This window comes from Aulostomus chinensis, chromosome 3 (genome assembly GCF_037954235.1).
Source record: "Aulostomus chinensis isolate RoL2024-O1b breed Wild chromosome 3, RoL_Achi_v1.0, whole genome shotgun sequence".
NCBI lineage: Eukaryota > Metazoa > Chordata > Actinopteri > Syngnathiformes > Aulostomidae > Aulostomus > Aulostomus chinensis.
In genome coordinates, this window is record NC_141322.1 from 14,126,098 (window position 1) to 14,138,751 (window position 12,654).

The 12,654-nt window shown below is 44.4% G+C and overlaps 1 protein-coding gene across 3 annotated transcripts in view; it reads right to left on the bottom strand.

Annotated features, from left to right (window-relative positions):
• plxna1b (plexin A1b) overlaps nt 1-12,654 on the bottom strand; it is a 199,720-nt gene that overhangs the window by 186,704 nt on the left and 362 nt on the right. Inside the window, exon 1 of one of the 3 annotated variants that reach the window (XM_086198827.1) lies at nt 12,432-12,638. The exons of the other annotated variants lie outside the window; for them this stretch is intronic. The gene's annotated coding sequence lies outside the window, so the exon portion shown is untranslated. Of the gene's footprint in view, nt 1-12,431; nt 12,639-12,654 lie in introns of those variants that run through there. 3 annotated transcript variants of the gene reach the window in all.

A 12,654-nucleotide genomic window follows, 5' to 3' on the forward strand; every position in this document is an offset into this window, starting at 1 on the left:
CCAATAGCAAGAGGCGCCGGAAAACATATTTCATCCTGCCAGCCGTTCACAGCAGGTATGTGAGGTACTAGGATTTGAAATATTAGGGAACCTAAGTAGCACCCAGTGCTTGTCTAACACAACAACACACACCTCTTGCTTATTTTGTACACTGCGGATTATTTGTACCATTTTAACATGGCTTATCTCATCTTAGCTCCTGATTCTTCTCATGATCAGGTTCCGAAGACGCTCTTTAATATTCAAGAGTTACTATAGCAACTTAATTCAGTAAAGCCATAGCTCTTATGCAGCAGAACTTCTTGTATAAACTTTTAATAAGGTGACCACATAAAACCTGAAATTGGCCTGTGCTTTCTCTAGTCCCCAGTTTAAATAAACACTGCTTTGACCACTTTGATGATACTGATCATACTTGAAAGTGCAATACAATAACATATAACACAACACACCATAAATTGCATGTTGGGCTTTTTGTGGGAAAGAAGCTCAAACTCACAAACAGTCTCTCCTTACTATGAGGCCTGGTACAGATGATCAGTACATCAAGGAGGCCCATGACTAATATTCAGTTGCAATAAGTATCAAAAACTTACTACATAACATCAGTGCTGATTTTAAATGGATGTATTTATAAATTTGCATGGCAGTAATAATGTAAAAGTTGATGAATGTTTTTACCTGTATGCCTTACAATTGTTTTACTTCAATTAAGAACAGCCTTCCCCACAGACAGTAATGTTTATATACACTGTTGGGGACTTATTCAAATTTGAAGGCACCCTGTAGCAGCATGGCCACCACAGCGTCCTGCAACAACACACCATCCCATCTGGTTTGTGTTTAGTTGAACCATCATTTTTTTTTTCCAACATGACAACGACCCCAAACACACCTGATGCGCCTGATGACCTGGCCTCCACAGTCACCTGACCTAAACCCAATTGAGATGGTTTGGGATGAGATGGACCTCAGAGCGAAGGCAAAAGGGCCAACAGGTGCTCAGCATCTCTGGGAACTCCTTCAAGACTGTTGGAGAACCATTCCAGGTGACGACCTCATGAAGCTCATTGAGAGAAAGCCAAGAGGGAGCAGAGCGGTAATCAAAGCAAAGGGAGGCTGTTTTGAAGAGTCTAAAATATAAAGCACGTTGGAGTTATTTCACACTTTATTTCCTCCATAATTCCGTATGTTTGTTCATAGTGCTGATGCCTTCCGTGAGACTCCACAATGTAAATAGTCATGAAAATAAAGATTGAATGTGAAATACACACACACACACACGTATATTTTTTCACGCTTGCATAAAAACGCTAGGGGAAAGATGTGGGTCTGTACAACTGTTGATGAGTGTGTAATCACTCACAGGTCGGCTTGCTGATGTGAGAGTCTCTCTTCCTTCTACCCACACAATCCATTCATCTACATGCCTATACATAAATCTATCATGGACAATTATTGGTGAAACGAGACCAGGGGTAAGTGGAGGAGACCTGCGCCATACAGCAATCAAACCCCAACCCGTCTCTCTCTTCCTGTCACCCTCCCTTTCCCCCGTCCCTCCAGCTGTGCTCTGAATAGGCCCTTAAATCACTCGGCCCGGGCCCTTTGATTGGTTGACCTCTCTGCATGATTAAACAGCCATTTTCATCACGTCCTACATAGCAGAGTGACAGAATGAGAAAGAGGGAGAGAGGGGAAGAGGCAGACGCACTGATAAGGGAGGTGAGTGAGCTCAACCAAATGGGACTTCTACACATTGATGGTGACAAGACTGAAGGTTCACAATGTGCAAAATGGTGAGAGTATCAGATGACAGTGCAGAACATAATGGACATGCCACAAGATAGCTCGGAGTACCAGTCCCCAATTGTTGAGAGCACAATTAAAAAGTATTTTAAGATTTAATGACAACGTTACCGTGTTGCACAGCTCCTGTGGTGCAGGATGCAATTCAAGCATCCATTTATTTTCATGCCTTTGGATTAAACAGGGCGAATTTAGCTCGAAAGCACCTCAACAGAGATGCAGATGCCTGTGTGCCAACTCAAAATGTCACAATTTAATGTGGGGTAGCAAGAAGATAGCCGATCATGGTCATCATCATTGTGACCAGCAGATCTTAATGCAGAATCTCTGATCTCACAGGTCAGAGAGTGGGAGAGTTTAATTTCCTCCTCTTCCTCCAAAACTGAACTTATCATCTGATGAAATTGCCACCCACTTGTAACATCTGGTTGAGCCGTAAAGCTGGTGTGGTTGGGGTGGTGCAAGTAACAGCAGCTGCTCCAATGTTGCCTTCAGTTCTTAATTAAAGTTGGACTCAGCTTCAGAGTTTTTGTCAACCTCCTTTCCCCATACACCCCGCCTTGCACACTACAGCGCCTCTCAACAACGTAATTTATTATTGTTTAGTGTGAGTTGCTGTGTTGCCAAGTCCCCTCCCTCACTCCTCTGTTGTCTTCTCTCTCTTTTTTTCTTCCCTCAGCTGTTTCTGGCAAACAGGCAGGCTCTGGCATCATTTTGTTCAGATTTCTTCTATCCCGCCCTTTCTCAAATCTGAATTGCTCAAGGCTTTTATGTTGATGCAGCTACACAAGCAGGCTGGGAAACAGGCTACTTTTGACAATGTGTCTGTGCCGCGGCCAAGTTTGACTTCAGCACCAATTGCTAAGGGCGGGATGAGCTAAAAACAGATAGCATCATGGTTTGAGAACAGCTACAAATTAATATCTCCACAAAAACAGGTCATATGAGGTGAAAAAACGGATTCTCTTGATTTTCAGACCTCCCTCACCTGTTCAGACCTGATGTTAATATGCTTTTTAGTGATCTGATCACAAGTGGAAAGCTCTGATTAGACAGACCACATTCGGAGGTGGTCTTTGGCCACATGTAGATACCAGAGATTAGAGCTCTCCTCCTACACACGTCTGGGAATTTTCTGAACGCCAGGTAGTTGCTTGAATGGTTGCAAGAATGGCCACAAATAGCCCACGCTTGGAAGGGTGCTCATGCCCTGTTGTCCTCTGCAATGAAACAAACTGGAGACATAACAAATCAGTTTTAAACAGAAAGAGAGAGCAGTAGTCCAGCTGGACCAATGACTAACGTCCTGATCAAAGACTGTTTGATTTTACCAATTAACATGTTTCACTGTAAACATGAAAACTTCACTGCTTTTTTGTGGACTAATCTCTCCAAAACAGTTTAGAGATTGACTGGTAAGTCTGTGGCTGCACTCTTTCAGCTGTGTGAGTGCAATTGTGACCCGGCTCAGTTGAAAGATCAGATACAGAACTGTGTAGGACTAGGCAAGTACTATTGACGCTGCCAACGACATGATGTTTGATCAGTATGCCTGCAAATTTCAAAACATACTTACATGTATTTAGCAGTTTACTTATGATCAAATCACCCAGGACACACAAATGCTGAAATGACCTCATACCAAAACCCCTCCCGGCTTGTTAGTGTGTGCTAAAATTAATCCTTGGTTTTAAGTCATTCGTTTCAGGCGACATTCAACAGTGCCTCAAGTGCCAGTTGGACAACTACAATCTGTCAAACGTCAGACAGCAGGCCAAGAGAGTCAATGCACCATGACATCACACCAATCTCAGGAGCCAATGAGGTCACACTCAGCTAACAATTGAGAGAAAAGGCGATCAACCAGATCGGCCACATTCTTTCACAGGCAGTGGAAAGTAAGGAACTCATGGATCTTGGTATGGCAGCGAGGGAGGAGAAAGAATTGGAGAGAAAGGAAGTGACTCCTCCCAGCTGCCACGCATCAGCACATCACACCAGTCACAAGTTATACACTTCATTTCATTTGGAATGCAGCGGCCCAACAAGAGGTGAATGGTATCACTGACGCATTCCTTCATGTTTGCTATCTGCTTAATCACATGCTGGGCCTCCTTATCCACCTCAGACATCCCACCAGGAGCAAGAGCAGGGTCTCCTGGAGTAAAAACTTAAAACAAGTGATGAGCCAGTTGGCCTGCACTACTTTACCTCACTTTACTGACCTGTATGACAGCACCTGGTTGTGGGAGACAAGGTTCCGGTCAAAAGTCACCAACCACAACTGGAGCCATCACAGGATAACGATGTGCAGCTCCCATTCCCACCCACCTACATGTCCCTCCCCCACAACACAGTAGCAGCTCAGTGGCTCAACCCTGGCTGGGTAAAAAGCAACAAGAGGGTCCTGGCAGTAAAGCCTCATGGTTCCATTCCAACTTTAAACTAGGATCAGTCTAACCTTTGACCTCCCTCTATTCTAAACCCTCCTTCCAGATCAGCCCCCCCCCCCCCCCCACTCTTCTTCTATTGCTAGCTAAAATGTACACCCCACCCCCCTCCAGTAGCCCCAAATTGTCTGCCCTGGAGTGCTCATTCCCAGAGTCCCCCTGCTCCGCTTGCTTCTCCTCCACAGGGGGCCAAGGAGGTTGAGGGGACTTCAAAGCACCCGAGGACTTGTGCCATTGCAGAATGGAGATAACTTGGGTCTGCTAAAAGAATTAGGCTGACCAGTCACCAACACTCTGCACAACATGTTGCTGTGTGGTTTTCTTCTTAACAAGCTATGTGAGGAAGGAAAGGGAGGGAAACAGGTTTTATGGTGCTTGAGCACATGTTTCCAGTGAGGTTGGGCGGGGGATCAACAAATCTCTCCGTGAGTCCAAAACCTTTGATTTAAGTTGTTGAATGTGAGGCGAAGATGCACTGAGCTGTCGAGAGCATGAAGGTCAGGAGTAAAGCAATGACAGTCAAATGAGATCTGCTTATAAAATGTTAGTGTTAGCATTAGCCTGCTAACCTTGCTACCCTTTTTTTCCAGGAGGTCAGGGTAGTATTACTAGGTAACTGTAGCGCTTGTGAATAGGGAAAAGTCCCTTGTACATGTGTATATGGTCGACATGCTATGCAGTGGCACAAAGCCAGCGCACAATGGAGGCCAGACTCAGCGGGCTACTCATCACTTCTCCCTCTTTAACCCTTTGAGAGGAGCACAAAGAAGAGAGCTGACAAAAGAGACTGTAGAAATAAAGGAGGGAGGAGGGGGAGGATATTTTTTGCTGCTTCAGTACAGTATTAGAGGGACTTTTGGACTACTTTTTTAAACTTGAATTTAGGGCAAGGGATACCAGGAATTCAACATTTTAAGAGATGTGAAACATTTAAGCACTTTCAATCACATTGAAAAAGTTGCTCTTCATGTAACTGCTATTAAAAAAGTTTAAAAGATTCTTCTTTTTGCATCATAGTACCAGGAGAAAACCAACAACTACAGAAATGTTTGATTTCAAATACTCATATATTTTCATGTTATTGAAGGGTTATATTCAACTTTAAGCATATTCTTAGCTGCTGTATAGTTGCTATGCATTATATGCAACCTGCATTTATGTTCCACTTTTCTTCAGCGTAACATTTCTATGGGTCCTATGGGAATATTTGTGTTCAACTCTCATCATTTATCCTTCAAGTAAACTAATGCTGCTCTCGGTCAGAGCTTTGCAGTTTCTCTCTGGCCCCCCACACCTGATGGGCCCTACTTGGCCCAGTGTGCTAAAAGTGCTACTGAAGGTTTGATGTAGGGAGGTGAGAACCTGGGAAGTGCTCCAAAACGATTTAAGACTAAAGCTACTCAAAATCTACCCTTCTTTTAAAAGCTGAAGTGGGATCGCATAGTGTATTTAAGAAGGCTTGCTGCCTGTTCTGCGACAAGGAAAAACTTTTTTGCCCTTTACTAAATTGTTTTCTGTGTTTTGTCTGCCTACAGAAGAGCTCAACAATCACACAAGATTCACCAGAAACATCAGCCAACATCTACTGCGTGTCAGACCGGGGGGTGTTGAGTGGTAAACAAAATGAATAAATGAGCACTTATCTCCATATGGTAAACACACACACACACACACACACACACACACACACACACACACACACACACACACACACACACACACACAGGTGCTGAGATCAGAGTGTGTGTTTTATGAGACATGGATTACTTGTTAATGTTCACAAACACAAACCAGTGTGCATCTAAGAGAGCAGTTATCTACTTGCGTCTTACACACAGATGCAGACATTCTCTCCGCTTCACCAAACCAGTGACCTTTCTCCAATGAGTCGGACTTCCCTCCGCTAAAACGAGGGGCTGTTACTGGCTAGAGGCCTGCAACAGTAAAGTGACCAGACAGGCAGCTAGCTAGCTGATTTATAGGCTAGCCCACAGCCATGCTTTTCTTGGGCAAGTGGCTCTCTTTAAAGGCCCGCCTTCTATTAGTCTTATTTACTGGGCTAGGGAGTACAGACTGCCTGAATTATTTAAGATTCCCCTTGGTAAATACAACAGAAACCATGAGGTGGTGTGTGAAAAAGGGAGTGGAGGGGAATGCAGGAGTGAGAAATAGAGAGGCTGGAAAAGGAAAAGTGAGCAATTATAAGTTGCTGCACATTAACATTAATCACAACAATAAATGGATCATTTGCCCGTGAAAACTACCATTTTCATCTCCTTCACAGTGGCGAGTGTTACGTTAAGCCCCCCCCCAACACACACACACACACACACACACACACACACACACACACACACACACACACACATATTCTCGGATAGCATCCTGTATATTCTCCTCCTGTGCATATCAACAAATGCACACTGACGCTGCACTGCTTATCTCAATGCAAATACATGCACAGGCACACACCCACAGTGCTCTGCCTCCTCTCTCACACAGTGGTTCTCATTAACAAGCCAAACATGCCTGAAGAGGCAGACAGACTCTGGTGAGCACGGTAAACAACCAGTAGGCTCCCTCATCTGAACGGAGAATATCTCAGCATCAGCAACACACACACTTGCTGCAGATGATACTGACAGGCGGAGCCAGATATACACTCAAATGATCCGTTTTCTCTGAGCATGTGGTGTGTGTTGAAGCTGAGGGGCACCCTGGGAAGGCAGACGATGGATATGACTGATGAACCCGCCAGAAACCTTCCTACATCTATGAGAGGCTCTGTATTCTTACATGGAACAGAAGTAATGTACAGTGACAACTTAAATGTGTTGCTGTGATCAATTCTGTTCTAGTGAGCATCCCCAGATAAAGGTCGTCTTTTTGAGAAAAACACATTCAGTGCTCATCGCCACAGTTTACTTTAAATAATGTAGCACAAAGATTGGTGAAGCTATGGAGTTGATAGGTCACTCCTTTCTTCTGGGATGATGGAGTAGTCTATCAGTTCACACGGCAGGCAGAATTGTTTATTTCTGCGTAAACAAGAACAGAGTGGGGGGTAATTTTTATTGATATATTTCAGAATCTCTGAGTAGTCATAAATTTGATGATGATAACAACAATCCTTCAAAGCATGTACACAAAAAATAGTTGAACAGCTGCAATGTCTATGGTCCCAATCTTTAGAAAATGCCCAAACATCAAAAATGTTAAAAACACGAGGAAAACAATCAGCCCCAATAACCGTCTTCTTCAAGCCAGGTTACATACAAACATGACTAAAACTCATCTCAAGAGGCGTTGTAGTGTTTCAAGATGATTCACCGCACAGCTAACAAAAAAAATATAATACAGGAATAACCAGAATAACCAAGAGTACCAAGTGCAATCTACTCTTTGACTTACACACCTTTGGCAATAATTAGACCACAATGCAGCAGACAAGTTCAAGAACAATCACAAGTCCCACCTCTTCTTCACTGGAGGAAGTGAAACAAGAGCAGCCTTTTTTTTTTTTTAATGTCGTAGCAAGTCTGAGAGCTGAGCTGCCTGTCTGGCTGAAGGGAGATGGACAGAATGCTGACAAGAGCATTAGCATGCCAGCAAGAAAACCTCATACGCTGAGGCAAGTGCCCACAAGCATCAGGATGCGGTGGGATTTCCACACAAGGCCACCCGGTCAGAAGTGGAATCAGGGTCAATGCTGCGTGGTTGGACCTTCAGGCAGAGCCTCCATGATGACTGTAACTCAACCTCAGCGCTGAGGTGCCAGGGGTCTGAGAGTGAAATGACAGTGTTCCTTTGGTTTGGACACAAGCCAATTCTATCAAATATGAGCAACTGTCAATTTGGCTTTACAAACAAATCAATCCAACGCAGCACTCCCATCAATAAAACCACGCGCCTGCAAAACGGTGAACAAGATATTTTCTTGGTGCCCTACTTAAGTCAATCTTGTCACTCTGGTTTAAATTTCTACCAAGCTAATCAACAACCGTTTGAACAAAAGGAAACCATGTAAATTTGTTCCCAAACAGGCGGCACAGACGACAACGGAGACAGAGCTTATTTTCAATTTGCAGACAGATTAGCAGGCACGTTTTTGATACTGGCAGGGAGATTTTTTTTCTTCTATTCGTCGCCGTCTTGAGTGAGTGGCCTTTTTAGTGCCTGCTTCAAAAAGCATCCCCCTTACCCGAGCAGCTGTCACTTTCAGCAGGCACTGTGGAGGACGGAAGCAGGGGAGGGGTCCTTTGAAGGAATGGTTAAAAGTGGGCGATAAAAATAAACTGGGAGAGAAGAGAAAAATTAATTATACATAACAGACAGTTCACTTGGACGAGCAAGATGGGGACAGAGAAACTAAGGCTGCTCCCTCAAAGGGAAAAAAAGAAAAGCAGGAGAATTTTCTGTTCTGCCAGCGCACTGGTCAAATTTATTTGCCTCTATCTGAAGTGAGGGATACAACAAGGAATCATTTTTAAAGAAGGTCACGGCATCAAACAATACAAACTCGGCTTTCATTTCTAATTCTCCACACTGGCACTCACTTCATGCAACCTCTTTAATTCAGGCACTTTCCTGGGACCAAAATAAAACTGCCAACCTTAAGCAGACCCCACATTTCTTTCAACAAAAAAAAAAAAAATCATGACGCTTGCAGATATTGAAGTCCGCCTTGAAATTCATTTCTGATTGGCATTGATGAGGGTTTATGCTACGAGCTCACCTGCAAATTCACCCTTTGATGTAATTCGCAATGCACCAGCACTCTGCAGTTCAACATCGCCCACCAACTCTCAATTCCAGCTCCTTATTTAGGCCAAATGGAGGTCATTCCTATTTGAGCAGTCAGTCAAGACGCCCCGCCAGGTATTGGCGAGTGAGTTTATTTCATATTAAGGCTTGTCGGCTGGAGAGGTGTTGGCTTCATGAGAGCTGTGTGTGTGTGTGTGTATACACATGTGTACAACAGGGCCGTTGGGTAGAGACCCACTGCTGGTCCCTCTTTAGTGCGTTTTAATATTGCTGCTGCTCGGTGGCCCTGCGCCTCGGGGCCTCGCACAAACTCGCCGAGACTCTATAAAAACACTCAAATAGAGAGGGAGAGTGTGATGGGATGAAGCTAGGAACACCTAATATGGTCACATTCCTGTATCGCGCTACATGTGATGACATATCAACATAACGATACATATCACAGTGCAGTAGTCAATCTGTAATTTCAATTAAGAGACCATTTACATCCCAGCTGGTTATTTTCTACTTTTATTTGGAATAGTCTTACAAACAAGGCAGCAGGACCTGCAAGAATCCAGCCCTGACCACCCATCCACGGCAGAAACAGCACTGTCAAAGATCTACCAGTAGAAGGATTGCAACTGTGGTGTGTGTCTGGTGTTTCTACTGTACATTTCATCATATCACTATTCTGACAGATGCCCTCTCATTCATTTGCAGATTCAAATTTCTAAGGAGAAACTCTTCAAGTTTTATGTTGTACAACTGCTTTGGGAGGGATGTCATTAGATTTTCACCTGTCAAAAATGTTTCGTACCGGTATCGAAGTCAAGTATCTGTAACCAGCCTCAATCCCCACACGCATCTCAAGGTCACCATCAGTTTCCTGTCTCCACTTTACATCCAAAATAATTCAAATTATTTCCATTTGCAGTGACCAAATGTGTTATTGTTTCTAACCAGCTATTTTGTGGTTTTAATTCTTTTCCTTTGCCCAGTCTGTCAAAATAAAAGAAGCAGAAATCAAAAACAATGTTGAGTGGTTCTATTTATGCTCCTGGACAACCAAATTCTGATATTTAAGCATAACCTATCTGAGCGGACGTTTCAAACATGTCAGGCACTATGTCATAACAACATAATGCCACTGGTGTATGAGGGAAGGGCACCATCTATGAATGTGGTCGTATGACTTCCAGGGTGTGTTTACACCTGTACTAGTCCCTGTGTGAACGGAATTATGCGCTGAAGACTTGACAGTCAGAGTCAGAGTGGAGCAGCAGCAGCAGCAGCACGGCAGCAAGGCAGAGCTCCAGCTAACCTCTTTAGCAAGACTGACACAAATGAAAATGTATGTAATAAAAACATGCCATCTCCACCGGCTATGATATGAGAGCAGATATTACATTACGCTGCTGCTGCTGCTGCACTAAGGCTGCCTTCCTCAACACACACACACACGTGCGCGCACGCACAGGGGAAAAGTTACAACTAAGGTGACCACAACACACCCTGCATCAGTTTGAGATGGGATCCACTTTCACTTGTAGTAAATACTTCTCCATTCTGAGCCATGGAAGCATCAACCAGCACAGACTGGGACGCTGCAAACACCAGCAAACCCTCCAGAAATACACCAGCACGAGAGTGAGCAGACAGAGGGGGGAGGGAGGGGTGGAGAGAGAGAGAGAGAGAGACAGAGACAGAGAGAGAGAGATCAGACAACTGAAAAGACAGTCTGTGGGAAAAGGAGGAGGTGTAGACAGCTCCTGACAGAAAAGGAGAGAGAGAGGAAAAAAAAGGGGAGGAAGACGAGAGAAGCTAGACAGGAAGAGGTGCGAAGAGGAAAGGCCTGAAGATGAGGAGCTTACACTGGTTAAAGATATGGTAGAGTAAGAGAGCTGGAAAAGGAGCGTGATGTTGCAGTCTAGCAGCACACAGACGAGTGTGAACACAGCCAATTTATCGGCTCTCTCTCTCTACGAAGGCGATGAACGGAACCCTGAAGAGCAGAGTTCTGCTGCTGTGATACAAACAGCTGGTGAAATCCTGTATACACAATCTAACTCATCCTCTTCTCCCTCCTCCCGTAATTCACTTCTCACAGTTTCTCTGCTTTGTCATCCATCTACAACCTAATTAGACCTTAAATATTCTGCCCGCTGAATACTCCAGAGGAATGCAAGGTGGGGGGGGGGGGGGGGTGAACCACACAAAGGCAGGACCAGAGGGGTGCAAAGTGCACATGTCAGCTCGAATTCCAAAGTTTGGACATCACGGCTTTAGCCTTCACCACCGCGGCAGCAGACGGACCGGACGAGGCAGACTTGGAAAATTCATGACACTGCTGCTCTATTGTGAGCAGATCTGTATCATAATTAGAGGAGATTGAGGCAAATTGCTTGTCATTTTCTGGCTGGGTTACCAGCTCTCATGTAGAATGTCATGTAGGGGCAGTTTTTACATTTTAAACACATATTTAAAGACACACATTACAACTACAGTCATTCTTCTACTTCCACATTCCTGTGAATTAATATTTAATGATCGACCTACAGCTGTCAGTGTGTGTGTGTGTGTGTGTCTGTGTCTGTGTGTGTGTGTGTGTGGTTGAATGACTGGGCACCACCTCTTAAATAAACGTAGATGTCACGGTTCAAATTCCACATCATTTACATGTGAATGCAGGTGGTGGCGGCAGCATTGAACTGTCAGTAAGAAGACGTATACACAAAACAAGTTGATTTAAATAAAACATCACAATTACACAGCCTCCATTAACGTTAAAGGAATATTGCAGTGATTTTCTTGGTCCATCTATGCCTGTTTTTCCTCTTGCATGCTTAAAAAAAGGAGGGGCTTGAGGGATGGGGGGGCAGTCTAATTTGGTTAACCAGGATTTTATTATAAAAATAAAAGTGAGGAGAATCCGATAGAGGCTTTTCAACAAGATGACAAGCACTGCGCAGTCAACACACCCACAGCCAGCCCTCAGCAGCCCTGTCTCCGTCCCTGCGCCCATTCGGTAGCAGATTAGCTCTTTTCATGCCACGCCAACACTGTTACTAATTATTTCAAAGCTTATATTGATTGCTTTTTAAATGCTAAAGCAAGAAATCAGCACGTCCCTCCTGGAGAACCTTAGGTCCGTTTAAGAGAGCAGAAATGTTACGCAGTGTGTTTATCCAGGCGTCAGGGAATACCTGGGATTATGCATGCTGGTGGCGGTGGCATTCCAACAGCCAGCAGCCCCGAGCCACCCGGGAGCCCGCTGGAGCCGCTCCGTGTCAACAAACACGCCGAGCGGCTTTCTCATGGCAACAAACTCCCGGCTTCTACAGAACATGACGCCTTATCCATAGGTGAAAAGTCCGAATTTACCGCAGCCAAATTTTTTTTTTTTTAAATTAAAAAAAAAAAACTCACCTCTCACTGCGCCAAAATCCGAGGTTACATGGAGCCCAAACGGCGCGCAATTATTTCACTCATACAATTAATTAAGTTTGCTCGCTGAAGCCTTCATATCCGCAGTTCGCCCCAGCACACACCTCAATGGCTGCATGGGCTCCCGGTCCTTTTCATGCCTACACAACTGGCTCTTCGACAAACTCGTGGAGAAACCAGACGCCGAAGGGGGGAAACACGACGA